The sequence below is a fragment of the Balaenoptera musculus genome, chromosome 1 (genome assembly GCF_009873245.2).
Source record: "Balaenoptera musculus isolate JJ_BM4_2016_0621 chromosome 1, mBalMus1.pri.v3, whole genome shotgun sequence".
In the NCBI taxonomy this organism is placed as follows: Eukaryota; Metazoa; Chordata; class Mammalia; order Artiodactyla; family Balaenopteridae; genus Balaenoptera; species Balaenoptera musculus.
In genome coordinates this window covers 127,825,052-127,850,733 of record NC_045785.1, presented here as the reverse complement: position 1 = coordinate 127,850,733, position 25,682 = coordinate 127,825,052, and the positions used below count along the sequence as shown (strand labels likewise).

Here is a 25,682-nt window from a genome sequence, read left to right as displayed (position 1 = left end):
TGCAAATGAAGCACTGACAAAGGATTAATCTCCAAAATTTACAAGCAGCTCATGCAGCTCAATATCAAAGAAACAAACAACCCAATCCAAAAATGGGCAGAAGACCTAAATAGACGTTTCTCCAAAGAAGATATACAGATTGCTAACGAACACATGAAAGAATGCTCAACATCATTAATCACTAGAGAAATGCAAATCAAAACTACAATGAGATATCATCTCACACCAGTCAGAATGGCCATCATCAAAAAATCTACAAACAATAAATGCTGGAGAAGGTGTGGAGAAAAGGGAACCCTCTTGCACTGTTGGTGGGACTGTAAATTGATACAGCCACTATGGAGAACAGTGTGGAAGTTCCTTAAAAAAGTAAAAATAGAACTACCATATGACCCAGCAATCCTACTACTGGGCATGTACCCTGAGAAAACCATAATTCAAAAAGAGTCATGTACCACAATGTTCACTGCAGCTCTATTTACAATAGCCAGAACATGGAAGCAACCTAAATGTCCATCGACAGATGAATGGATACAGAAGATGTGGCACATATATACAATGGAATATTACTCAGCCATAAAAAGAAACGAAATTGAGTTATTTGTAGTGAGGTGGATGGCCCTAGTGTCTGTCATACAGAGTGAAGTAAGTCAGAAAGAGAAAATCAAATACCATATGCTGGCACATATATATGGAATCTAAAAAAAAATGGTCATGAAGAACCTAGGGGCAGGACAGGAATAAAGATGCAGACCTACTAGAGAATGGACTTGAGGACACGGGGAGGGGGAAGGATAAGCTGGGACAAAGTGAGAGAGTGGCATGGACATATATACACTACCAAATGTAAAACTAATAGCTAGTAGGAAGCAGCCGCAGAGCACAGGGAGATCAGCTCAGTGCTTTGTGACCACCTAGAGGGGTGGGATAGGGAGAGTGGGAGGGAGGGAGATGCAAGAGGGAAGAGATATGGGGACATATGTATATTTATAACTGATTCACTTTGTTATAAAGCAGAAACTAACACACCACTGTAAAGCAATTATACTCTAATAAAGATGTTAAAAAAAAAGATTTTATCAGTAGTTTGCATCTATTGACTAGAAACATTTTTTTTTTAAATCAGCAGAAACTAAAAGTCCTCTGCCTAACTTTTGGGGTGCTCCATCATCCAATACCACTCTATCCAATCTTGTGTCCCTCCCTCCCCCACTGTTCACCCTCTGTTCTGGACAGACTACTCGGATGCAATCAAAACGTACCTCCTCCACTGTCTGTGCCTTCACTCTCATTCTTGCTCTTTCCCTTAACAGGAATGTTCTCCTTTTTCCATGCACTTCTTCATAGTCTATTCATTTCCTAGGTCTACCTTCCCCTCTAAGAAGCCTTCTCTGGTATGTTCCTGTTCCCCCTTCTCTATGCCTGTCATTGTATCATTCAGATCTTAAGCAGGTCTCTAGTACCAACTTCACCTCTTCCTACTCTCTCTCATTCTATTCCAGGCCCACTGGCCTCCAGGCATACTCTTGCCTTGGTGTCTTTGCATATACTGTTCTCTCTACCTGAAAGGCTCTTTCCCCAGCAAGAGCTGTGTATTCATACCCTCACCACTTGCACATATTTTCTCCAACATCATGTTTCCTAACCACCCTATTTTACATTGCAACCCATTTCCTAGATTCTCTGCTCCCTTTTCCTGCTTTAATTTTTTTTCCAAAGCACTGGTCTGTCAGGAGGGAAGGGATTTTTGTCTGTTGTATCTCCACTGCCTAGAATAGTATCTGGCACATAGTAAGTACTCTAAATATCTGCTGAATAAATTAAATAAAATTATTGAATCCTAGCTATATTCTAAGTGCATGATAAGCACAATAAATTAAATGACTATTGAAATTTATGTTCTAAGTGCCTAATATGTATTTCCTTGTTTAATCCTCACAACATCCTATGAGAAAGGTTCTATTAGCATGCCACTTTAACAGATGGAGAAAATGTAACAGACAGATCAAGTGAATTAATTACAGTTAAGCAACTAGTGTCAGTTGAAACAATTCTCCAGACTGCTGCTGTATGAATTGTTGAAGAATGTCTTCAAAAACAACCCAGTTTATTTTGTCATTATCATCTAAGTCAGACCTTCTCCCAACCACCTCTCCTTTGACAAATGAGAAAATGACAGTCTTTTGCACCTCATATGTCTTTTAACTTTCCCCAAATGTTCTTATATCCATTCTACCCTTACCACAAACTACTGACCAGTTACTGTAAAGAGTAAATTTATGTATGGTATACATGTCTTTCTAAAAAAGAATGTGAGGCAACTAGCTTTAGATATTATTTTCTTCTTATAATAAGAAGGAGTGGGGGGGAGAGGAAAGAGGTGGAGAAAGAGGAAACGAGGAATGGAGAGGAGAAGTGGAGAAAAAGAAGAAGGAAGGAAAAAAAAAAAAAGAATAAGACCTACACTATCACAATTACCAATCAACATTAGGGGAAAGAAATAGAGAATCCAAGGCTTGGCTCTGGTGTCTTTCTCAAAGTTATTAGTTAAGAAAAGCATCCCAAATTGTCTGGAACATGAAAATAAGTCTACACTAAGTCCAGCTACTTAAAAATAAAAAGATTTAAAAAATATGAATTGCAGGCACCTAGAAACTCCAGGACTGTGTGCTCCACAGAGCCTGGCCCAGGGTCATGGTCCATAGGATGGGATGGGGGTGAGGCATAAAGCTTGGTTCAGAAGTTTTAAGTAGAAACAATAATAACAATAGAGGCTAAATGAGCTGATCTGGACCATACACACTGGTGTGGTCATATCAGATTTTATAGCCAATAGCAGCTCTAAGTGTTTGGTGCTTCTACTATACTGCTTGTTAAATATCTTGAAAATCATCCCTGAAGCTAACATTTATTAAAGTGCTTAATAAACACCAGGCACTATGTAAAGAGCTTTCATCCCCAAATCACAAGAACGGCAAGTAACATCCCCAAGGTCACACAGCAAAGTAAGTGGTAGAGCTGGATACATACCCAGGCCATCGAGCTCCATAGTTTGTACACTCAACCACTATTCTACTGCTTACCCAAAAACAAAAAACAAAGAAAATCTAGTTCTGCAGTGTTTAAACAGATAACAGCATACTGTTAGATAAACCTGAGCATTTTTGTAACTATATATTTATCCAAAAGATTGAAACCATTCTTTCGTCTTAACAACGGTTTTTGCCCTTTAAGTAATCTCAAACAAACTCCTAGAAGGCATGAGTTTTGTGTTATTTATCCTTCTATCTCCAGCACAGTGTCTGTAACATAGTAGAAGTTTGATAAATGTTTACGGAGTAAATGAGTGAATGAGAGAACAAATGAATGGAGTGACTGGAAGTTTATTTTTACATCTTATCTAAAAAACAGCACTTTCCAAGGACACAAGACACCTTGGCTATAAATGTAGGCTTAGACAAATTATGTATTAGTTATTAAGTGTAGCCAGCTAAAAGTTTTCAGATTGGAAGTTAAAATAGTAAAAAGCAAAACAAAACAAACCCCAAAAAAACACCATGTTAAATAAGAATATATAAAATAAACCTTAAACAACTCAGCCTCCCTTTCCAACATAAAGTGGGAAATTAAGTTGTGGAAGGAAAAGTTTTAATCTATTCAAGTATATAATCAACTTGATTTCGTAATCCTGAGCTCAAGTTGCTTTTTTTTTTTTTCAAAGCACAAGGCCCACTGAATTCAGAAATGCAGGTGTGTTACTCCTAAACATGGGTATGTATGATCTGGTCACGTTTATTAAAGGGAAATGACAATTTGAATGATTGGTCTTTATATTTTAAATGTTAACATTTTTATTATTCACAATCTACTTTATCTTAATCATGTTTATTCTTCCTCAAATGCCAACTTCAAATATATTTAAATTATATAAGTTATAAATTATTTATATTTATTATTTAAGTTATAAATATATAAGGGCTACTAAATAGAAAACTAAAAAAGAATCTCCAGAATATTTTTCTGAAAATTAAAACAGTTGAACCCTCCTACTCCCAACTAGCCCATCCATACACCTATTCATATCAAGTTTTACATAGCTAAATTAAAACACTACAGTAAAATTCCCCTATCCCTAAAAGGGATGATCTAAAGCTAACCAAAAAAAGAGGGTTTTTCTGCTTTCTTCCCTTTCTCTCCCTCAAAAGAATGTCTGCCTACCAAAAACCAGAATGAGACTTTCGTTTTAATTTCAACTAAGACAAATGTTAGAGTATTACTACTCATCAACAGGAAGCAAAATTACTCATCCATTCCACTGAGATATCTAAGACTAGAAGACTCAACATATTTTCTCCCTTCTTAAAGGATCCTATGTGATGGGATTAAATTTCACAAATTCCAAAATACATTTACGATACAGGATTTTAAAATTTAATCCCTTTGCTATTCATTTTAGTTTTAAACAGCTTGTTTATCTTCTTCCTGCTAGCACAAAATGTGGTGCAGAAATGGAAACCAGATTTCTTTATGTAGTGAATTTCATGTGGTTTCCACATTTCTCCTGGCAGTCGTTTCCCAGCAGACATTCATCTAAAAAATTCTTCCTTGAGTGATTTTTAAGTAAGATGGCATCTGTAGCATTTTGTGGCACATTCTAAGCACACTCTCAAATGCACTACAAATGGCCTGTGCGTTATAGCATTCTGCATTGCAGTTTACATTTAAAGTCTTTGTAAAGGTAAATAAAGACGTTAAAAATGTAATTAGGAAGGTGATTTTGGGTGGCCTTGATTCCTACTTAAGAAGGAATCTCCTTTCTTTGACTCTTCACGTTCAGGAAAATCTCAGATTGATCAATATATGTTTATTAACCTGATTCCATTTGGGAAGCCATTGTGCAGCATACATAGCAACTACAGGTGTGGCCCCTGCCCTCAAAAAGTTTATAATCAAGTGAAAAAGATGAGACATAAATGCCAGAACAAGTCAAGCAACAGTCTGAGAAGAATCAGCAGAGCACAAACAACAAATGGATGAATGAATGGAATGGACAATGAGGTCTATAAGGTTATCTGGAAATACCTAATATGCAATATTCTCTGGAGCCATGAGAAAGCCGATTTAAAGCAAAACGGTACGGGGAATTTTCTGGCAGTCCAGTGGTTAGGACTCGGCACTTTCACTTCCGTGGCCCAGGTTCAATCCCTGGTCAGGGAACTGAGATCCTGCAAGCCGTGAGGTGAGGCCAAAAAATAAAAAATCACTGCCTCTGAAGATTATTTTAAAGGCCACAAGGAAGTATAAAAACAATTTAGTTTAGTTCTGGAGCTATTTGTTTTTAAGCAATGCATACACAGGATTAAATTTATCTGATTGAAAATTCAAGGAGAAAAAACAAAATCTCGTTAAACAGTCTAATACATATTTTTACTGGTAGCTCAATTCCAACTCTGTTTCCTAAAGAAGAATCAGGAAGAACTGTGGCTGGAGAGGAGAGGGAAGAGCTACAGAAAGTCTCAAGACTGAGCAGAGGAGGGGCAGAGAGGGAAGACAGAACAGTAGGAAAGAGGAGGAGAAGAAAGGAACAAAAGTTAATAATAAGCCTATTCTCCTGAATGCCCTTTGATCACTTTGATAGAGATACAGTATGGTACAATAACACATACCACTGCCTTCTGACACAATAACTAGTTTAACTAATATTCTCAGATCTTCCTCTCCTTAGACATTCAGCAACACCACAGAAGTTACCAAGGGTGGAAATGGTATCTGCTAAAGCGCCACAACCACCAGCCCCAAGGCAGTGCCATGACAATTCTCCAAGCTGTTGCTATATGAATTGTTGAAAAAGTCTTCAAAAACATCCCAATTTATTTTGTCATTATTATCTAAATCAGACCTGCTCCCAACCACCCCCTCCCAACCACCTCTCATTTGACAAATGAGAAAATGGCAGAGCTGAACTAGAATCAGTCAATTTTGGTACTCCTTCTCTTATACCTCAGTTGTAGCCAAGAAGGCAAAGGTTTAAATTAACTTCAAAGAAGGGGAATTTGTACAAGAAAGATGAAATTTTGAAATCAAATACAATTAATTTAATCTCTATGAATACTAAATCACCAAACATCTTCTGCTCTAGGCACTGAGCAACTTGGCTATAGTTGGCTATAGTAGTTTCACTATAAATGTTAATTTGAAACTTCTATTGATGTAGGTAAGCAAAGGGAACTGTATTATGGACATAATCTTACAAAGAACAGTCTTTAACAGGGTCTTTCCAAACAGTTTCCATCAGTATACACATACACAAAAAACTCACTAAAAGTCTCCTATACTTAATGTGAAGGAAATATGTACCATGGGAATGATAGTTTTTAAGTGGGGAATTTGGGGAATTCCCTGGCAGTCCAGTGGTTAGGACTCCGTGCTTCCATTGCAGGGGGTACGGGTTCGATCCCTGGTCAGGAACTAAGATCCTGCAAGCTGCACAGCCAAGCCAAAAAAAAAAAAAAAAGTGGGGAATTTGATACATTCAGAAAACCCCGCATATACATACAACAGACAAATGCACTGAAAATGATACAGTATAGGAATGCAACAGAGGTGGCATTCATCTAAATGAGTCTGAATATACAAAATACTGTCAAAGCAAAATAAAATTAAACAATAAAAAAAATGAAGTTAGAATTGACTTTAACAAGTTGGATCCAACATAACTGCTCATAACCAGTATGAGCATTATTGGGGGACTAACACCAATTATTTTATGATCTGAAGGCAAAGGTGGAACTAAAATTAAGATTGATTTAGAAAACAGGCAGGGCAAAATTTACCGGAAAATAAACTCCCATTAGCTTTCTTGTCCTTTTTAATGCTTAAAAAAATGAGGGAGTCAACTTTCTAAAACTTAACCAATTGAAATGTAGTACTGAAAATTTCATGGACTGAAATCATGAAATAAGGGAGGTAAGTACAACTATCTTCACACTGGCTTCACTACTGGCAGAAGGCACTTACTTTTAGAAAAATCAAAAGATTCCTCTTATACAGCTTATTCTGGTTCTTGTTTTCTCTGTTTAGAAAACTTGAAGAAAAAAAAAAAAGAACTTTAAGTTCTTTTAGTTCTTTGATGAGCTTCTCAGTAATAATTTCATGAGGCCCTGAAAATGCAGAGTGAATTCTAAGCATCATCTCCAGTGAGTTGATGCATACACTGGGCCGGACAGCACCTGAGGCTATACCCTCAGACACTTTCAGTGGAGTCCAGATCCCTTGAAGAAAACAAACTATTTAAAAAACTACTAGTTCCCCAACAAAACAAGCCAATATTTCAAAAGCAATCATAATCCATTCTAGCCAATAAAATCCAAGACTAGTTCTTTCTTGAAAAGACTAAGATGAAATGGAAATGAAGTAGCACGCACTCGAGGAAAACAGTTTGTTACAAGGCAGAAGGTTGGGAGTAAACTGTTCCTAAACAAAACCAAACCAATACTACACAAAGTGTGCGTGCAGTTTTTAAATGCAGTCAGTGATAGCTCCACCTGTAGAGGAATCAATCCCCTTAAAATGTTGCATTTGCAAAATTACAAAGGCATTTCCTACCTAATTTTCACTTGTTAACCTTCAACTGGTGCTATAAAGCTCTGGCAGGCACAATTTTTTAAAAAAAGAATGAAACGTGCACACGCTAAAACTAACGTCTAAGATTACAAAAAACATTCACGTGCTTTAGCTTTTAAAAAGGGAAAAGAATTGATTTTGATGTTGGTAATTCTCATATAGAGATCTGGTTTAGTTTAAAAGTATATATAGATATAGATATATAAAAATATTTATAAATTATATAAATATTTACAAAGTATATATACACCCATATACATAGATGCACTTACACATGTTTACGCTTGTGTAAACACATGTGTTTTAATATATACATGCAAAACTATAATAAAAGCAGATACACTCAAAGGAGAGGAAGGTCACTACTGACTTTTCAAAGAGATTCTCCAAAAGGTTATCTTAAGGAGCCTCTCCCACTACAGTGTTTTTTAAAAACCCTGTTGTCTTTCTTTCAGAATCAAGCATTTTCTTCTATTTTTACTTGTTTTACACACAGATGATTTATTTACCCAATGAGATTGTAAACACCTTGAGGAAAATAACACTTTCTTCCTGAACAGTACTTGCTGTTGCTTGTGCTTTGGAGTCACAGGACCTGGTTTTGAATAGAGGATCAGTAACTGAATCAAGGTGGGGGCCTGCCTGTGCCCTCCCAGCAGTACCTAAGCTGCATGAGGCCCTCCTCTGCGCCAGGCCCTGATCCAACCTTTCCTCACACATTACCCCTTTTAGTCCTCAGAGAAACCCTATTTTACAGATGAGGAAACTGGAGCTCAGAATACTGTAGTTAAACGATTGCCAAGGTCACCAAATAATGAGTTGTGAAGACAGGATTCAAACCCACGCCCTCCAGCTCCAACACCCTCACGCTGCACTGCCTCCTGCTTCCACTTCATCTGCAACCTTGGAGAAATCCTACCTTTCGGGGTTGTTGGATTAAATTACATCACATGTGAAAAACTAGCATGGAGGCCTGGTATAAAATAAGTCTCAAAAAAAAAAATATTAGAAAGAAACAAAACAAACCTTTAAAAATGGAAAACAGTACACTTTCCTTTCTCTACAACTTTTGCACTGTAGTCCTGGGAGTCAATGAAGTTACATAATCTGATTCTGCATGGCAAATTGAAGCAACTTTTGGTTAATATGCAAATAAGTGCTTTCATAAAGATATGTGATTAATAGTCACTTGCAACATGGAAATAACCTTTCAACATGAACTAATTTATACCCCAAGTGCTTTCATTTGTCTATAAAAGTAAAGCAAATTCTCATGGTGGCATGAATAGAAGTATTTTAATATGGTCTCATATATCCCTTAGATAAATTCTCTGGAGAATGAACAGAATTGGGAAGCCAGTTAAGGTAACTATAATATTCTCAACTGAACAGATTTATGTTGGATTTAACCCTTTTAGCAATTCATATAATTTATGCTTCCCTTCTGAATATAGCAAAAGATTATAAATCCTAAAATAAAGATACTGTGCCATGTATTACGCAGGTATGCGTATCATCACTTAAAGACTTGGAGCCTCTGTAACAATCTACTGCATAATTGCAGGTATTCTGGATAAAGCAGAAAGCTCTCTTCACACACACACGTCTCCTTGTAGCCAATGTGCTTCACTCGCACCCCTAGCCACAGAAAGGATACTTTTTCTACCCCTGCAAAAACGTGCTTTCTGAGTATTTATGTGATGCACATGCAGGTTTTCTTTCCCTTTTTGAAACCACGCATGCTTGTTTCTGAGTCGTACTAAGGAAATAAACTATTGGTGATGCCAAAAGACATCAGGAGTCAATATTCTAAAATTGTCAGTGACCCGAGTACACCATATTTCTCTTGTCCAAGTGAGCCAATCCTCATTTTAAAGGCTGATTGTAACGTGGAATTCAATAAGAGTCCATAGCACATAGCATTCAGATGATGCTCGTCAGCTTTTGGGGGCTGAAGCAGGCAGCAGACTGCATTCCTAGTACGCTCTCACTTAAAATCCGCCTGAAAAGGCCAGCACCAATTTTCCAACCCCTTTATCTTGCTTCCCCCTAAAGATTTCAAGACAGTGCTTCAAATTTTACTGGAGTCATAAATCATATATTTACCTTCACGCAACTGGTTTTCAATAGAGCCAGAGTTCGTGAGGTTTGTCTGCCGGATGTATTATGTTACTGGAATATAGACATGGCTGCTGTGCACGCCAGTGGTTAGTGAAACTCAAAGACGTAACATTATCTTGCTCAATTGATTTGAGGAAAGAACGTTCATAAACTATATACTGCTTTTGGTTAGGGGCTGATTTCTAAATAAACAGACTCAGCGATGGAAATTCTAGAGACGGGCAAAACAAAACATGCATTAGTAAATGTACGTTTTAAAATCAGCTCTCTCACAATCTTTGCCTTTTTGCAAGCTTTTTGAAGACTGTAAAATCAGTTGCATTAAGCTTATGATTTATAGCTGTTCTAATTTAGCTTCTTTTTCAGTTGTTGAAAGAAAATCTGTTAACTCTTCTGGACTATTTCTCCTCTATTTTACAGCCTCTGATGTTGCATCTCTGGCTAAGAAGGCACTTCTCTGCAGTGATCTGAAGGCAGCCATTTGTTTGAGAGTCAGGGAAGGAGAGAAAAGGGGAAAGCTTTGCTACAACAAATCTCCCAGTCCTTTCGGGCCCTGACAAAATAGGAAATGCTGGCAATTAGAAGACAGCATTGCCTCCAATTAAAAAAAAAAAAAAAAAGTGCTAATCCACACAACATAAAGCCAAACTAAGTGGGGCTATCTTCCCTAATTTGCAATGAACTGGGGTCAACTAGATTTTTATCTCAAATACAAACTGGGAAGGAGAAAACAACAAGAGAGGAAACACTACATCTTGGTTAGATCCTGCTTTTCACACAAGATGGTATGACCGATAGTTACACAGGATGCGTCCAGAAGATTAGAAGGCCAAAAATAAGCAAGGAAATATGGCTGGCCCAATGTTCACAACTATTTCTAAAAGAACAGTGCAATCTGATACATAACTGCAGTACACATATATGTTAAAATTGTACCATGTTTTCCATTTAAGATAAAAAATAAGACAGCTTTAATTCTTGAATTATTATCATGACAAATGTTTGATCAGAAAACACATGCATACTATGTAGCTTTTACTCATTCTTTGATAGTTTACTAAATGGCCTACTTTAGGCTAGTTAAAGAAAGTATAAAGACACCATTCCTACCTTCAATTAACACATTCTATTTGGGGGAAAAAATCCAAATATGTGAAATAATAACAACATTTCAGTATAAAACTAAAAGAAGGCAGCAGATAATTGACAAGTTATCAACAGGAAATGTAAGTGCTATACAAATTCAGTAGAGGAAAAAATTTATCTTTGTGGGCTGACAATATGCTTCTGAGCACAGGCCTTTGACTTAGAAAAATTTGAGTTCTTCCACTTACTGTAATTCCACGAAGCAATATGCTTAACCTCTCTGGGCCTCAATTTCACCACCAATAAAATGGGAATGATGGTAATATTTACCCCATAAGGTTATTATAAGAAATGGATACATTGTATATGAAAGGATTTGGGCATCTATAAAGAAGCTATAAAATGACCATTGAGAAGGTGGTAAAAGGAATCACATCAAACTGTTACCATTAATTTGAAAAAGCAGAGAGGGTCAGGATGTTGGAGGGAAAGATTATTAACTTTTTCTTTACATACTTTCTATTACTTGAACTTTTATAATGCTCATGAACTAATCCTGTAACAAAAAAATTAAAGCTATATAAATACTATCTGAAGTACGCATACCTGGATGTCACAAAATATTCTAACTGTAAACACTAGTAACACTGTTCCTTTATAAATACATAGAAACGAGACTCAGTCCTGGTTCCAATTTGAGAATTTCTAAAATTATAAAAATTTGCCAAGCTTGGGAATGATAACCAACTGAAACAGTGTTTCCTATCCATGACATTTTCAAAGAGAGCAAATTCTGTAGTCACCCAAAACCATCCATTGATTCAAACAATCACTTCGGTCAATATATTTTGAAATAATCAAGGTAAATAACATTAGTTCTCAAAGGCAAGTCTTCGTCATGTCTAACTTTGCTTTTTAGAGCCCATCCCATTTTAGATATTTAACTGGTAATTTTACAGACACAGAAAAGTCCTTAGGCCATTTCCAAGTGAATGCCAAGGGCTTTCCATAAAGGCATGGCAGACTTTTTAGATTGAACTTGATCACAGATTAGCATTCCTAACATTAGAAGTAAGTGTGAGCTCTTTGAGGGCAGGAATCATATCTTTTTCACCTTAATGTCCGTCCCTGGCCTTGTGACTAGCCCATGAGCAGGCAAGAATAAATATTTGTTGAACTATTTGGAAGAAAGATAACTCCAAAACATTTTCCTCACTTGGAAGCCCAATGAGATGGGCATATATGCTAAGGGGAACACCACCTTTACAGTTGTTTCTGTAGGAAAATCACTTAAAATGCTTCAAAAACAGTAAAGGTAAGTATAAACTTGAGTTCCTTGAATAAAATGTCATAAAAACCCCTATTTGAGAAACAGATCTCTCCTATATTTGAAAAAGTATAGATGTGTGAACTAAGATGAAATCATGGAGCAAGCTGATCAGAATCACCTTTCATCTGCCTTACAAAAATTCCCAAGGCACGTTTCATCAATATAAATAGAAGAGGGCAGAGGAAAGGCTTTCACTATTTGTGGCAGGAACAAGTCCACACCTGGAATGCTGGATTCCTGGCTGACTATTGTCCCACTGGCTCATGGCTCCTCTGTGATGATTCCTGAATAAACATATAGATACTCAAAAAAGACAGAGTTGGTATCCACATGTAATAAGACTATTAGGTAGTAGATAGTCACACTTGCATATTTCCAGTATTATGTAATACCGTAAAGCAGTGACAGGGAAAAAAGGAGTTGAGGCACACTGGGCTTGCTCAACCACTATGGAATAGGCCCTGAAAACACAAGTATGGAGGCAGAAGTACAGTGATATCAAGTAATTCTTCTGAATTTCCATTGATGATTTAAATCTCTCTATGAATGATATACCTAATGCTAATCTCTTAGTTCCATCCTAAACTGCTGGATAATTCATTTTTATCTTATTTAATCTTCCTCCCCAGGTGAGCAGGGCTTATAATAACTTTTGAACACTTTAATAGTATGTTAATTCAAAAGAAGACATTTAATGAAAAGCAAATGCTTTAAGACACTTCTCACTTGAAGCCTTTTGAAATATTCAGCCCAACACATTTTAAAGAGAGAGATTTTTCTGCTTCTAAAAAGTATTGCAGAAGGTCAGTAGAAATGAATTGCTTTGGCTGTAATTCTTTAAAGAATTCTAAGTTTCTTAGTTTGGCTACTCAAATTAAATTTGGAAGCTACCTAGAAATTTTTTCACATTTTGATCTCTAGAAGGGCTATTAATCAAGCTCTTGTTTGAGGCAACTCGAACTTCAGTCAGAATACTATTGAGGGGAAGTCAGAGAGCTGTATAATCAGAATATGCAACAGTATATATAATTGAAAACATCACCAAAAGAAGAAAAGTAGATGCCAGCAGACTGGCATCTATGTTATAACATGTTGTCAAGCAGTGCTTGGCAAATTTCAACAGATTTAATTAACCAGCGATGAAACTAAGCAGTAGAATACCATTAAAACAAAAGTATTAACACAGAATCAGGAATTACCAGTGAAAAACGGTGCTGCACCTAGTAGCATGGATCTACCAGAGGCAATTTGTTAGGAGACCAGAGTCATTATTTCATAGTGGAGGCTTGAAATCAAAACTTTTAAGTTTCTTTAGGTCAAGCTATAGCACAGCATTCAGAGAGCCAGCCAAAATAGCTGAGGAAGGCCACATGTGGAACTAATTACTCATGGAGAGGCCATGACAAAGAACATTTCTCCAGACTTTTCATGGGGGCTTCACTTTCAGGAAGTTGCTATAATTACTGTTCAAGTCTAGATCAGCCTGCAAGCCGCTGACAGATCCAACAGACAGGAGGAGGAGGGAAAGAGAGAGAGAGAGAGAGAGAGTGAGAGAGAAAAAAAAAAAATGAACTTATCTGCCCTTTCTGACGAGTGAATTACCAGAAAATAAAGTACCACAGGAAAGCTCAAAAAAGGTTTCCAAATGAGCTCTGGCTTCCAGAGTTCAACTTTCTGTTTACTTTTTTATCTACCCTCTATCTTCAAATTACTTTTCTAGCCTGGATCGGACAGCAAATTTGTACTTCTACACTAACTCACTTTCAGTTGGCCACAGCAGAACTGTACATCTCGACTCTTTTTTTTTCAGCTTTTCCATACTGGGGCCCACTTCCTGCCCAGTTGAGGAAAAAAATCTGGCCTGAAGATGAAATGACTGCTTAACATTACACTAAAACATCTGGTACCATTTTATGCACAGACCCATGTCTGAGAGCAGGCGATTCTAGCGGTCTCTCCAGCGGCACAGCGCATACCCAAACCTCCCCAGGGTGACATCATCCCATATATGGACTCTCCAGCCCAGCCCTCCCCCTTTTCCTGGTCCTAAATTCATTGCCAGTTCCCCAGTCTGCAGCAAATGTGCCACGTCAAGACTGGAAATCACAGCCCTTGAGTCTCAGTCGGGGCAGCAGAATTCAGGGGGGGAAGCCGAATGCAGCCCCTTTTTCCCAAAGACCGGAGAGGATTTTAAGTACATAGATGGAAGCTTCTGGAGATCCTGCTCCGTCGCCCCAGTGTTCAGACTACCTGTTCAGGACAATGCCGTTGTACAGTAGTCTGCACATTGGTTAGACTGGGCAAGGGAGAGCAACGCCATGGACAGCTGGGGACAAAAGTTGCTGTTTCCGAGGAGAAGACATTTGTTTGCTCCTTTTTTGAATCTCATATCCAGTGTTTTTCTTCACAGGTTTTGCACAGTAGGGACCAGGAAGCCCTCGGGACACTGCCGAGAAAGGACTGCTCGAGGGAAGACCTGTGGGTAAGGCCTTCTTGACTGCTCACCTGGGCTATGACCAGGAGAGCCTAGGTGGGGAGCCAATGATTTGCTTTCACATGTGAGAGAAACTGAGGTATCTGCATGACAGATAGGTCTGCATTTAATTTTAAAAGAGCAACAATGTGTGGTACATAGTGATTTACTAGATGTTATTCAATTTCTGAAGACTTTAACTATTTTCTTAAGTTTAAAGGTTTTCCCACTTCAAAATGAAATATGAAACACACCCTAAACACTTAAGAATAATTTAATGAGGCTGGTTTTGAATTGTTGAAATTGATAATCCAGAGACCTAAAAACTTATTCGAATGAGGGCTGTAGTATAACTTTTAGCATCCCAGGATTGAATCCATTTTGCCCCAAAGTAAAGAATACTTGCTATTATTAAAATGCTATATGAACAGTGCTTTTCTTAAATTTTATATAATATAAACATCAGAAATAATAGTATCTAACAATAAAAGAAGAGGCTGCCAAGTTTTTGCCTACCAGACAATGCAGATGGGACTGGTCCAGAAAAGAGCACCAACCCAGAACTTATTGAGTCAGCAACCAAATAAATCGGAGAATAAAAACCTCTATGTTCAGATATCACAATGTATATCTCTGTATTGCATTTTTTAAAAAATCCAAGAATGGTTGATAACTGCTGGTCAGCTGAGCCCTCGTGGCTATATTTTACAATGCTTCTACTTCTCTGAGCACTTAAAATGATAAGGTACTTTGTCTAGAAACCCACTGATAAAAAAGGAATTTGTAAACGAAAGCAAAGTTTTCTTTGGTCAGTTTCCAGCTGTCCTGGGGGTGAAGGAGGGTGGGAGAGGGGGAGGAAGGTGGGAGGGAGGAAAACCCTCAAGCTGAATGAAATCCCAATAGAGAGAATAATAGAGAAAGTCTGGGTTGCAATACGATCCATGCTGAACTTTAGAGATGGGTTCCTTAAAGAACGTTCTGGAAAAAAATGTTACTGCCTCAACCCCCATTTATATCTACCCCCAAACAATTCTATGTAATGAAAACATCTGTTCTTTAGGCTTTTGTGTGAATCTAACCCCTTTTGTCCTCCTTTAAATTCTGTAAAGTTACATTGGTTCCTTAACAAATCCTTTTCTAAATCATACATTTTGCAACAATTCAAACATTGTCACAAGTTCTCTTTGGCAAAACGTTTTATTACCAAAGATTCCCCAAGTTATCTTTGGTCAAAACAATTTATTTTAAAAATCACCCCTTTGATCATTCCAAAACTGGTACAAAAGTTTTCTCTTTTATTCATGGTTTTTAGTTAAAATATAAAAAGCAAGGATTTATTTTAGCTATTTTCTCCAGTTAGATGATACAATAGTGTCATCCTTTTTTTTTTCTTCTATTGTATCTTGGAGGCTTCCAGATTAATTATTTTTAATAAAACAAGTAAGATTTTAAAACTCTATATAGTTTTTTTTACATAGGAAAATTGAAAAAAAATCTATTTGGTAACTTTATGGGAGCTTATTTTTTTAAGAAATATATTTTTACTAATTGATATAGTTACTAAAGAAGATAGCTATAAGGTACTCTGGCAATATTTAAGATTTCTCAAATTTGAGGGTTTTGTTTGTTTGTTTTTTTACTCCATAGAGATAACTGAATTTCCTAACTTGCTTTAATTTCGTGTTTATTTAATTTAAATGTCTTTCTTCATATTAAGTGGTCTTTTTGTTTTAATGAAACAAACCCTGCTGGTTCCTCACCTATTTTCTCCCTCAGGATCACTTTTAGTCTGGAGACAGAGGGGACCCGATGGTGTCCTTGGCATAAGTACAGGAGTAGGAACATAAGAATTAATTTGCAAAAGGGATAGCCGAGGAGCCCCTGCACGTGCTCAGTGAGCTCTGGCAACCCATTTTTAATGCAAACTTTTAACAAATGGGAAGGAATAGTACGTCTTTTTAAATTGCATGAACTAAGTTAAAAATCAAAAGTAAAAGCTCACTTTATAAACCACTGCTGACTGAAGGAAGGATGGTAGTTTATGCGCTGGTATACATACTAACATGTGTACACACACATATCGTAAAATAACCTTATCTATTTCCAGGGTAATTAGAATAATGTTTAACTTTCTTTTGATATTACTTTGTAAGGAAATATACAAATGTTTTAGGGATCATGGGATCTATTCCAGAGGAAACTAACCAACAATGAACAACTTCTACTAAAACTACCCCTGGATGTGATGGTAAGTGTAAGTATTAAAATTAAATATTGTACATCGTCAGAAAGAGAAAATTGCAAGGCCTGTCCAAACTGTACTTCATAGAAACTTAGTAGTTATTTTGCATTTTAGCGCATGGTGATTGATAAGTTAGCCTAGGTACTGAGTTAAAAGGAAAATTTTTTGCGCTAAGAGAAGGAAATTCAGAGCCTTAGCTTCAACACCATCATTTCTTAATTGGAAAAGGAACAACATAAAACAGTTTATTTACATTTTCAACTCCCACTGCTTTTTTAAGCCATAGATCTGAAAACCAAAGAAAATTTATTTACAGTGGGACAAAATTTCACACTGATCACTTTCTTGCAATTAGTTAATAGGTTTAATGTCCTTCCTGCTTGGTATTTGAGTTTTCGGCCAAGATAATGTGTTTATATTTTTTAAAAACCAAAATATACTATCTACCCCCACCTCTCACCCTACAGACCACCCAAGTTTTTCACTTTGTGGGAAAGAGTTCAGGCACAAAACTCCTAATGAAGGAATTTTCTCCCCCCACCCCCCTTTTTTTCCCCCGGTTGAAGTCTTAAAGCTGTTATAGGACATAAAAAGAAAATACAACTTGGTAATGTAGAAAAGTTCACTCACCCACCAGAGTCCATCCTTACTAAAGAGAAGCCAAAGCTTTTGATTACTCTACAAGAGATCTGCTCTTTAAAAACAACCCATTTTCCTCTCCTCTGAGGAGACTATCCCACCCATCTCAATAATGTCTAAATAATAGCTAAGAGACCATCACTCATAAATCCCAGCTTAAAATAACTAGAAGTCAGGCTTTAACCTAAGAAAAGACAGGAAATTCCTGAGTAAAGATTGAAACTTTCTTACTTGGTTTCTTCTACCTTTTTAACCTCGGTGTGCTACAAATTATTTAGGTAGAAATATTTATCAATTTTTTGAAGATCTCTTATTAAGAATTTTTATCAGTTTTAATAAATAGAGATAAAGAAGTAAATTAAGGAAAATAATTAAATCTTAATTTTGAATTTCCTGACTTACTGTGACAGCCAGTTTTCTGGAGTTTCTTTGGTTTAATTTTGCTGTAGAAGACTTAGAATATGATTCTATTTTTGCATTTCTTTCTTAAGATAATAAACAAAAGGCAAAAAGGAGGCATAATAACCATATTAAAAATTACATGGTATGATAATAATATAAATAGCTTTTTTATATTTTACCTAGTATATTAAGTGATAATGAATTAATATTTACTGTACAGTTTAGAAGATAGAAAAAAATCTTAAATGTTTTTTCAGTCTTCCATCAGGTTCAACATAACCAAAAAGTATGCATATGCCACATACTTACTAAAATTGTGTTTTTAAAATCTACTAGAAACATAAATTGTCCAAAAGTCTTATGAGTAGAATAAAATCATTTCTCAGCAAGATTTTTTTCCCCCTGAAAAACAGTTATGGTTTTTCAGGCTCAAATACATTGGGTATCTTGGTTTAATAGAACTGCTTCATATTAAAGGATAACATGAACTCACAAATATTTCTTTCTATTTTTTCAGGTTGCATGCATCATTCCTTTAATTGAGCAGAGTTAACTGGATCAAATTATTTATGGGAGAGAGAGGGAAAGCTATACAGAATTACAGTAATTTTATATTTCCACCAATATACTCTTTGTAAGTGAATCACTCCATAAATATTTTCTGTTGCACTGAATGCAGCAACAGTAACAAAATAGTTTCTTAAGGTATTTGTTTTTGCATACTCTGGCCTTGTAATTATTTAAATAGCAGCCAAGTTTAGTGATGTTTTTGATTCTGTCAAGAAAAAAAAATAAGTCCTCTACTCAGAAGTGATGACCAGAAACAGAATCTGACATTTATTTTTTGAAATTAAATAAATAAATGGAAAGTTGCACTTATCAACTCTTTGTTAAAACTGTACCATATCTAATCACTGCATAAAAGTTCAGATGTGTAGAATACCGTCATTTTTTTCAGTCTCTAAAAACTATTTTGCTCTCCATAAACTTTCTATTTGCTATTTTCTCAGAATTTTACAATTAAAGGGAAATAACAAACTACTTGTTTTCCTTAAAATTCTTTGAAAAAATCCCTAAGTACACATTCCTTGGACAATAAGGTTTTGTTTTGTTTTTTAAAATTCTATTTATTGGAATTTTGACTATCTGAATATTTTATTTTTTAAAGAGCAGGGGAATTTGTTAAATATCTCTACGGAAGTGAACTGATCATTTATATTAAAATAACCAATAGAATTATTCTCAAGTCACCAGAATTAAATTTTCTAACTGTATATTTAACACCATTAATTCTTTCTTATATGAATTTTAAGGAAATTTTCCAAAGTGTCTGGTTTTACTTTTTACATACGAAATGAAGTTTCCTTTTCTGTGTATAAGGTATTATTTTGTAACTGCACTGCACTAACAATGTCCAATACACATTGTGAGCATCACTGTGGGTAACAACTTTTTAGTTTATACCCTTTTGATTCATGGCACAGCCCTGTAGTTAATTAAGAGGAGGAAAACTTAAGCTCACAACTGCTTTTTATTTGGTTTTCACATCCATACTTTAAAACTTTGCATTAAAAAAAATATGAGAAATTTAAATAAGTTCCTGTTGCTTAATAAAATATTAATAAAAATACATCCCCTTGTCAAAATCCCACTAACAAAGCATCAGATACCAAAGTCCGTGTGTTGCATTGTCGAATACATTAGGCTCATTAATTATTTTGAAAATGGCTGCCATTTCCATGTAAATGACAAGTTTCTTTTTCATGGGCAAGATTATGGTACTTACCTATTACAAGAAGCATGTATAAATAGTCTTTATCTTTAACTTCAGTTTTAAAATATGCAGAGTTTTGTGAAGAGGAAAAACATCTGGTTCAATTACTCTGAACTCTGACTGCATGTGGGCCAGTAGTAATATGAACTGGATTTAAGAATAAACCTTGTGTTTAGTCTTTTTTGTTGTTGTTTTACCCTTAAAATTTCAATGTGAGTTTTCTGCTCTGTCAATTACCCATGTTAGCACATTTGCAATGAATGTATAAGTGCACTTTCTGAATAAAGTCAAAAGTCTAACTTGTTTTTAGTTCCATAATGTTTTAATGTTTAATTCTATTGTGTGTTTTTCTCCCTTTCCCCTGACCCTCCAAAAATCACCAAATCTGGAAAACAGACTGATTGTATCTGCCCATGAGCAAAGGAAACCTGAAGGAACCAAGGGCCTGGCTGGACGGAGTTGTCATGTGTCTGCCTGTCTACACTTGCTGTGCAGAACATCCGCTCACCTGTACAGCAGGCACAGACAGGCAGTCACATGACAACCCAGCCTGAATGACAACCAGCCATTGAAAGAAAGCAGCCCTCACACCATAGCATCTACACCAAGAGCTACAACCAAAATGAGGGGCGCGGGGGCCTGGGGTTTTAATTTGTTGGTTTCTTAACTCTTATGTATTATTATTATTTTTGATTCAAATATTGAAACCCACCAAAAGTAAAGTGAGTGGTGCTTATGAAATATAATAAAACCCATTTCTGAAAATGTTCCTGTGCTTTCTATAGTTCTCTTTTCCTAATCGTTGTCAGCAAATTACTACCCTTGACATTTATTGCACACAGCTTTTGAGCAGCACCCCCAAAATGAACGTAACAAAACAATATAACCTCAGTCTGATGTTTGACAGAATAAGTGATTCTAACAATTCTACTCCAAAAACTAAGCTTAGTTTTCTATATCACCATGACTTTTTAAGACACAGAGAGCAAGAAAAGAAAAAGAGTGAAGAGATAATATTCCAGGGGATAATGTATTTTGAGTTAACAAACTCTGCCAGTTTGGGCCTGGGTAAAACACAGTGAAAAGAGTATTTATTTCCAACATAATTTTCAAATGTATTAAAATATTTGCCTCTCTTCTTTTGATATATACAAAGCTGAAATTGAAGCTTTGATAGTTCCAAATGTCATGATGTACATGATTTATTACTGTCATCGTTAAATTAAGAAATTAAGAAGGAAGTACAGTTCTAAGGGTGGAATTTACGGGGCCAATGCATTCACTTGGAATACATGCTCCCATTCACTGTAAACTTTCAAACTCCTGAAATGTTCAGGCAATTCAATTATTTTCAAAAAGAACAAGGAAAGCTATTAATGGATATGCAGTATATAATTTTGCCATATCTTTTGAAGATATGTCAAAACTTCAGTTTATACACTGTGAACTAGAGTGAAATGATCAGGGTTGGCTTGTTTATATGAATATTTCAAATATTCAAGGGTAAAAGGTGGGGAGATGGGTAAAATTTAAAATTTGTCAACTTTCATTTGGTTCACTAACATGTCTTAACTTCAGTATTTAAAATTAATTTTCATCTTTCTTAGAAAGATTCTGGTCAAACTTTAAAAAATGTTGCACAAGGCTACCCAAAATTTTTGCTTTTTTTAATCTAACTAAACATTTCAAGTGTATATTTTGGATTAAAGCAAATTATTTTTATTCAGATATTTCATTTTTAAAATTAAAGATTTAGTCATAAGGATAAAAGCTGCCCGAGGTTCAAAATTTTTATTATTATTTGATATTTTACCAAACCTGACACCATAGTTTCTTAAAAACAACAACAAAAACAAAAAGAGTGATTGGGTAAAACTAATAAGTAAAAATATGATTAAGGCTAAATTCTTGCATTTACAATCTGGCCTAAGGAAATATGACATCTGCTAAAACATGCTACTGTAAAACACATTGTGCAATGAAGGTTTTACCTTAAAGAAGAGTCCCATGACTAGCAAATAAAGTCCTAAACAATAGTTCACAAAATGTAAAATATAAACAGGAAGACAATATAAAAATGTCTCACAATATTTGCATAGAATCACCCAGTTGTAAATGCTTTATATAACCTGTAGCAAACGCCTCCGACAGGAGTCCACACATGGATCATCCTACTGGACCCTGCAAGGCCGTGCCAGGACAGTGCTTGAGAGCTCTCTGGCTGACACGATAGCTGGGTCATAACATAAAGGAGACTGTTCCATTCCACCAAACTCCAAAGGGAAAGCTAAGGAGGCCAGGCCAGCGCAGTTATCCTGTAGTGAACCACTCCAGGATGACGTTTCAAATAATTTTCCCTTAAAACATGAGGTTAACATATTGGTATTACGTTTTTTTTTACTTAGCTTGAAAGAATGTCATATATATATGTGTATATATATATATATATATATATATACACACACATATATATATATAAATTCATTAAATGAGGTACATTTAAAAATTTTACTCTTCCAGGAAACGGTAATATAAAGGGTAATATTTTTCTTCCAATATAAACTTTTGAGTACAACAAATAATACATATGAGGGAATGGGTGTGGGTTTATACGTATTTTTAATAAATTTGAAATAGCATTTACCATTATGGTTTGTTGAATATATTTTTTCAAAATTATAAACCTTTGGATAATTCCAGAACTTGGAAATGTTTACATGAAATAATCCCACATTAAAAAGCATAATATAAGATAGCTTATGTATATGAAAAAGCACATGCACAACTATGATCATGAAGAATTTAAAGTAATATAAATGTTTTAAAGTTTAATATTTATTGTGACTTTTTTAAAATAAAAAATATCTAAATTTTGGCTAACTAAAACAACTCAGCAAGGAGTGTGACTAGTGTTCACAGGGTCAATCCTGACCTCATCACAGGGAGCGTGCGGACCTAGCAGGAAACAGAATCTTGAAAGTCTAAGTGCAAATGGAAAGAGCTGAAGATTTCTATAACTTCTCCGTCTCACAACTTTTGTCATCCAGGGACATAGCTGTCACTCCGCTTCCTATTACCAAAGTTACATGTGTCATCTGTTACAGTTACATAATAAAAACAATACTAAGTAAATATCCCTATAAGGGAATTATATAATCTCCTTATCAAGCTTTCCAAACACATCAACCCACAAAAATGAGGCCTGTAATTTTTTGAGTCCAAAGAATGTCCTTATTTCAATGCAGATTTTGGATTTTCTTCAATACTGTAAGGTTAGTACATTTCCACTGGAAATGCTTCTGTTGAATTACCCTACTTTCCTAGGAGTATTCCATTATGATTTTAATCTTCATGTTGGACTACCTAAATGGAATAAATATTGGCTATGTACTATCATTATTTATAAACTAGCAATCCCTTTTTTTTCAGAGATTTCAACTACCATTTACACATTTCTCATTGATACTAAGAAAAATAAGACTCTTTTCTCCTTGAATCAGAATATTCTATTCTTTTAAATTTTTTATTTTGGAATAATTTAAATAAAAGTCATCACATTTTTTTTTCAAATCTGATTTTAAAGATTAATGTAAAACTATCTAAATCCAAAATCTTTTTGAAATGATAGTTTCTATTTTATTCCAATGCCTTCCCCTTTTCTAAATCCCTCCAAAGAACTGTGCAACAGGGAGATCAGCTTGTGCTTTGTGACCACTTAGAGGGGTGGGAGGGAGGCTCAAGAGGGAGGGGATAGGGGGATACATGTATACATATAGCTGATTCACTTTGTTGTACAGCAGAAACTAACACAACATTGTAAAGCAATTATACTCCAATAAAGATGTAAAAAAAAAAAAAGAACTGTGCAAAATATATTTATAATGTATGAAAATGACACTGGGAAATTTATTTTCTGCTTAAATTATCTTCAATCCAGGAAGTTATATAGTCAGAGGAAAAAAAAAATCTACTAACCTTCAATGATGAAACTTAAGAAAATTTTAAGACAATCTACATCTAAGGGTAATTTTACCCTGTAATTCAATAATTTGGTTTAGCCACTTGTGATACCAGGACATGATGAATTACTATGCTGCACTTAATTATTTATTTGCTCAATCACATCTTCACTCGGCCAATATTTACTTAGCACCACCTCTCAGCGCCATGTCTACTGGTGGTAGAACGTGGAACAAGACAGTGGCTCCTGGTCTCAAGAAGCTTACAGTTCAGCAGGAACTTAAAAGCATTCAACCAATACTTAGCACGTGTGATGAGTTTTGTCAATTTTCACTTTTAAAAAATCTCTTAAATTCATCCATTTCTATCAATTTCCCTCAACCCATCCAGCCCAAGCTGGATTATCTCTTATGTATACTACAGCAATAGCTTTCTACAACTCCCCAATTCAGTTTTGTCCTCCTCCAATCTACTCTCTACAAAGCAATCACAAAGATCTATAAAAATTTCAAATCCTATTATGTGACTCTTCCGCTTAAAAACTTCAAAGCCTTCTCATCATTCTTTGGATCAAAATCCTTAATCTTTATAGAGTCCTTTTCTCTCTTTGTTCCAGTCACAGTGGCCTAAATTCAGTTTCTTATATTCATCAGGCTCTATCTTGCCTTAGGCATTAACACAAACCTTCTCTGACCACTCAGTTTAATGTGCCCCCCATGCTGTGATTCCCATCCCAGATACTCCTTAAGTCAAACACATCACTGGATTTATCTTATTCACAGTTTGTAATCTGAATCTCATAGGTGTTCCTGACTGTTTATGTTTTCTTTATCAGGAAATATCCTTCATAAGGGTGGGTACCTTGCTAACCACTTTATCCTTAGTGATTAGGATAGTGTCTGGTGCATAACAGGTGCTCAGAATATATTTGTTGGGAAATGTTCAGGTGATTAAGAGCACAGCACTGATACTTAGTAGCTGGCTGAATTAGTCTCTTTGAGTCTCAATCTTCATTTCTAAAATGGAGAATGTAAATAAAGTATTGACTTAGTTCAGTGCCTGATAAACTTTATTATAAATAATACATGTTAACCATCGTCATGATGATCTTCATCAAGATCATCATTCAGATTGAAAGCTGGCCTTCATGAGCTTAAGCAGGTAGAATGAATAGCAGAGATATTTTTTACAACCACAATTACTTTAGAACTGGGGAGCATCTTGTTAACTGAAAGTCCATTTGGCTTGGTTGAGCATTTTGACTAATTTGGATATACAAAGGTGAGCCTGAAACGAAGGCTGGACTAGATGTTAAGAAGAGCTGAGTGGATGTACATAAAAGAATGAGGAAACACCTTGAGTTTGGGGCAATCCAGACTGACAGCACTGAGGGGAGAGATGTGAAGGGGAAGAGAAAGAGAGAAGCTAATGTACTCTCCTTGGGCTGCCAGCACAAGGCTAGAGCTGCCAGTGACACACCCAAGTAGGGTGTCCACTAGTTAAAAACTGCTGTGCAGAGGGTTATCTAATATGCTATTTGAGGTTGTTTGAATTGCTGTATTGCTTCCTCAAATCCTTAGTAAATATAAGTACTACAAATATCTTTACATTATTATTTTGATAGAAATCAAAGGAGCTGAGTATCATTTATCCAAGATCCCAAGGGATATATGTGGACACACAATCCTGCATGTCCAAGCTCTGTCCTCACCCCCATACACAGCTCCCCCTTGACTTGGGGTATGCACAATGACAGAATGCTCTGGAGAGGATGGACCCAGAAAGAGGTCTATGCAATTCCTAGAAATGCATTCAGAGCCACTCTTGTACAGAATTTCAGAGTCTGGGGTACTGGAGTATGATTTGGAAGGACAGCCAGGTTTGGGTAAATCCCCTTGGTGATTGGTTATAAACTATCTAACCCTGTACAAGATGGTCTATTTCTTTTCGTGTTGCAGAAAGCCCCAATTTTTGAGTAATGCTAAAGGATAACATATAGTCAAGTACATAGATTAATTATGTTTTCCATAAC

General features: G+C 35.8%; 1 protein-coding gene and 1 long non-coding RNA gene across 7 annotated transcripts in view; one reads left to right on the top strand and one right to left on the bottom strand.

The window, feature by feature from the left end:
- The window catches only part of DNM3 (dynamin 3), a 571,218-nt gene that overhangs the window by 244,204 nt on the left and 301,332 nt on the right, over positions 1–25,682 (bottom strand). The gene's annotated exons all lie outside the window — the stretch shown is intronic.
- Positions 14,471–20,389, top strand: LOC118899023. Its single transcript, XR_005020867.1, has 3 exons — positions 14,471–14,642; positions 16,807–16,881; positions 18,434–20,389. It is a non-coding gene; the product is annotated as an uncharacterized LOC118899023 (long non-coding RNA).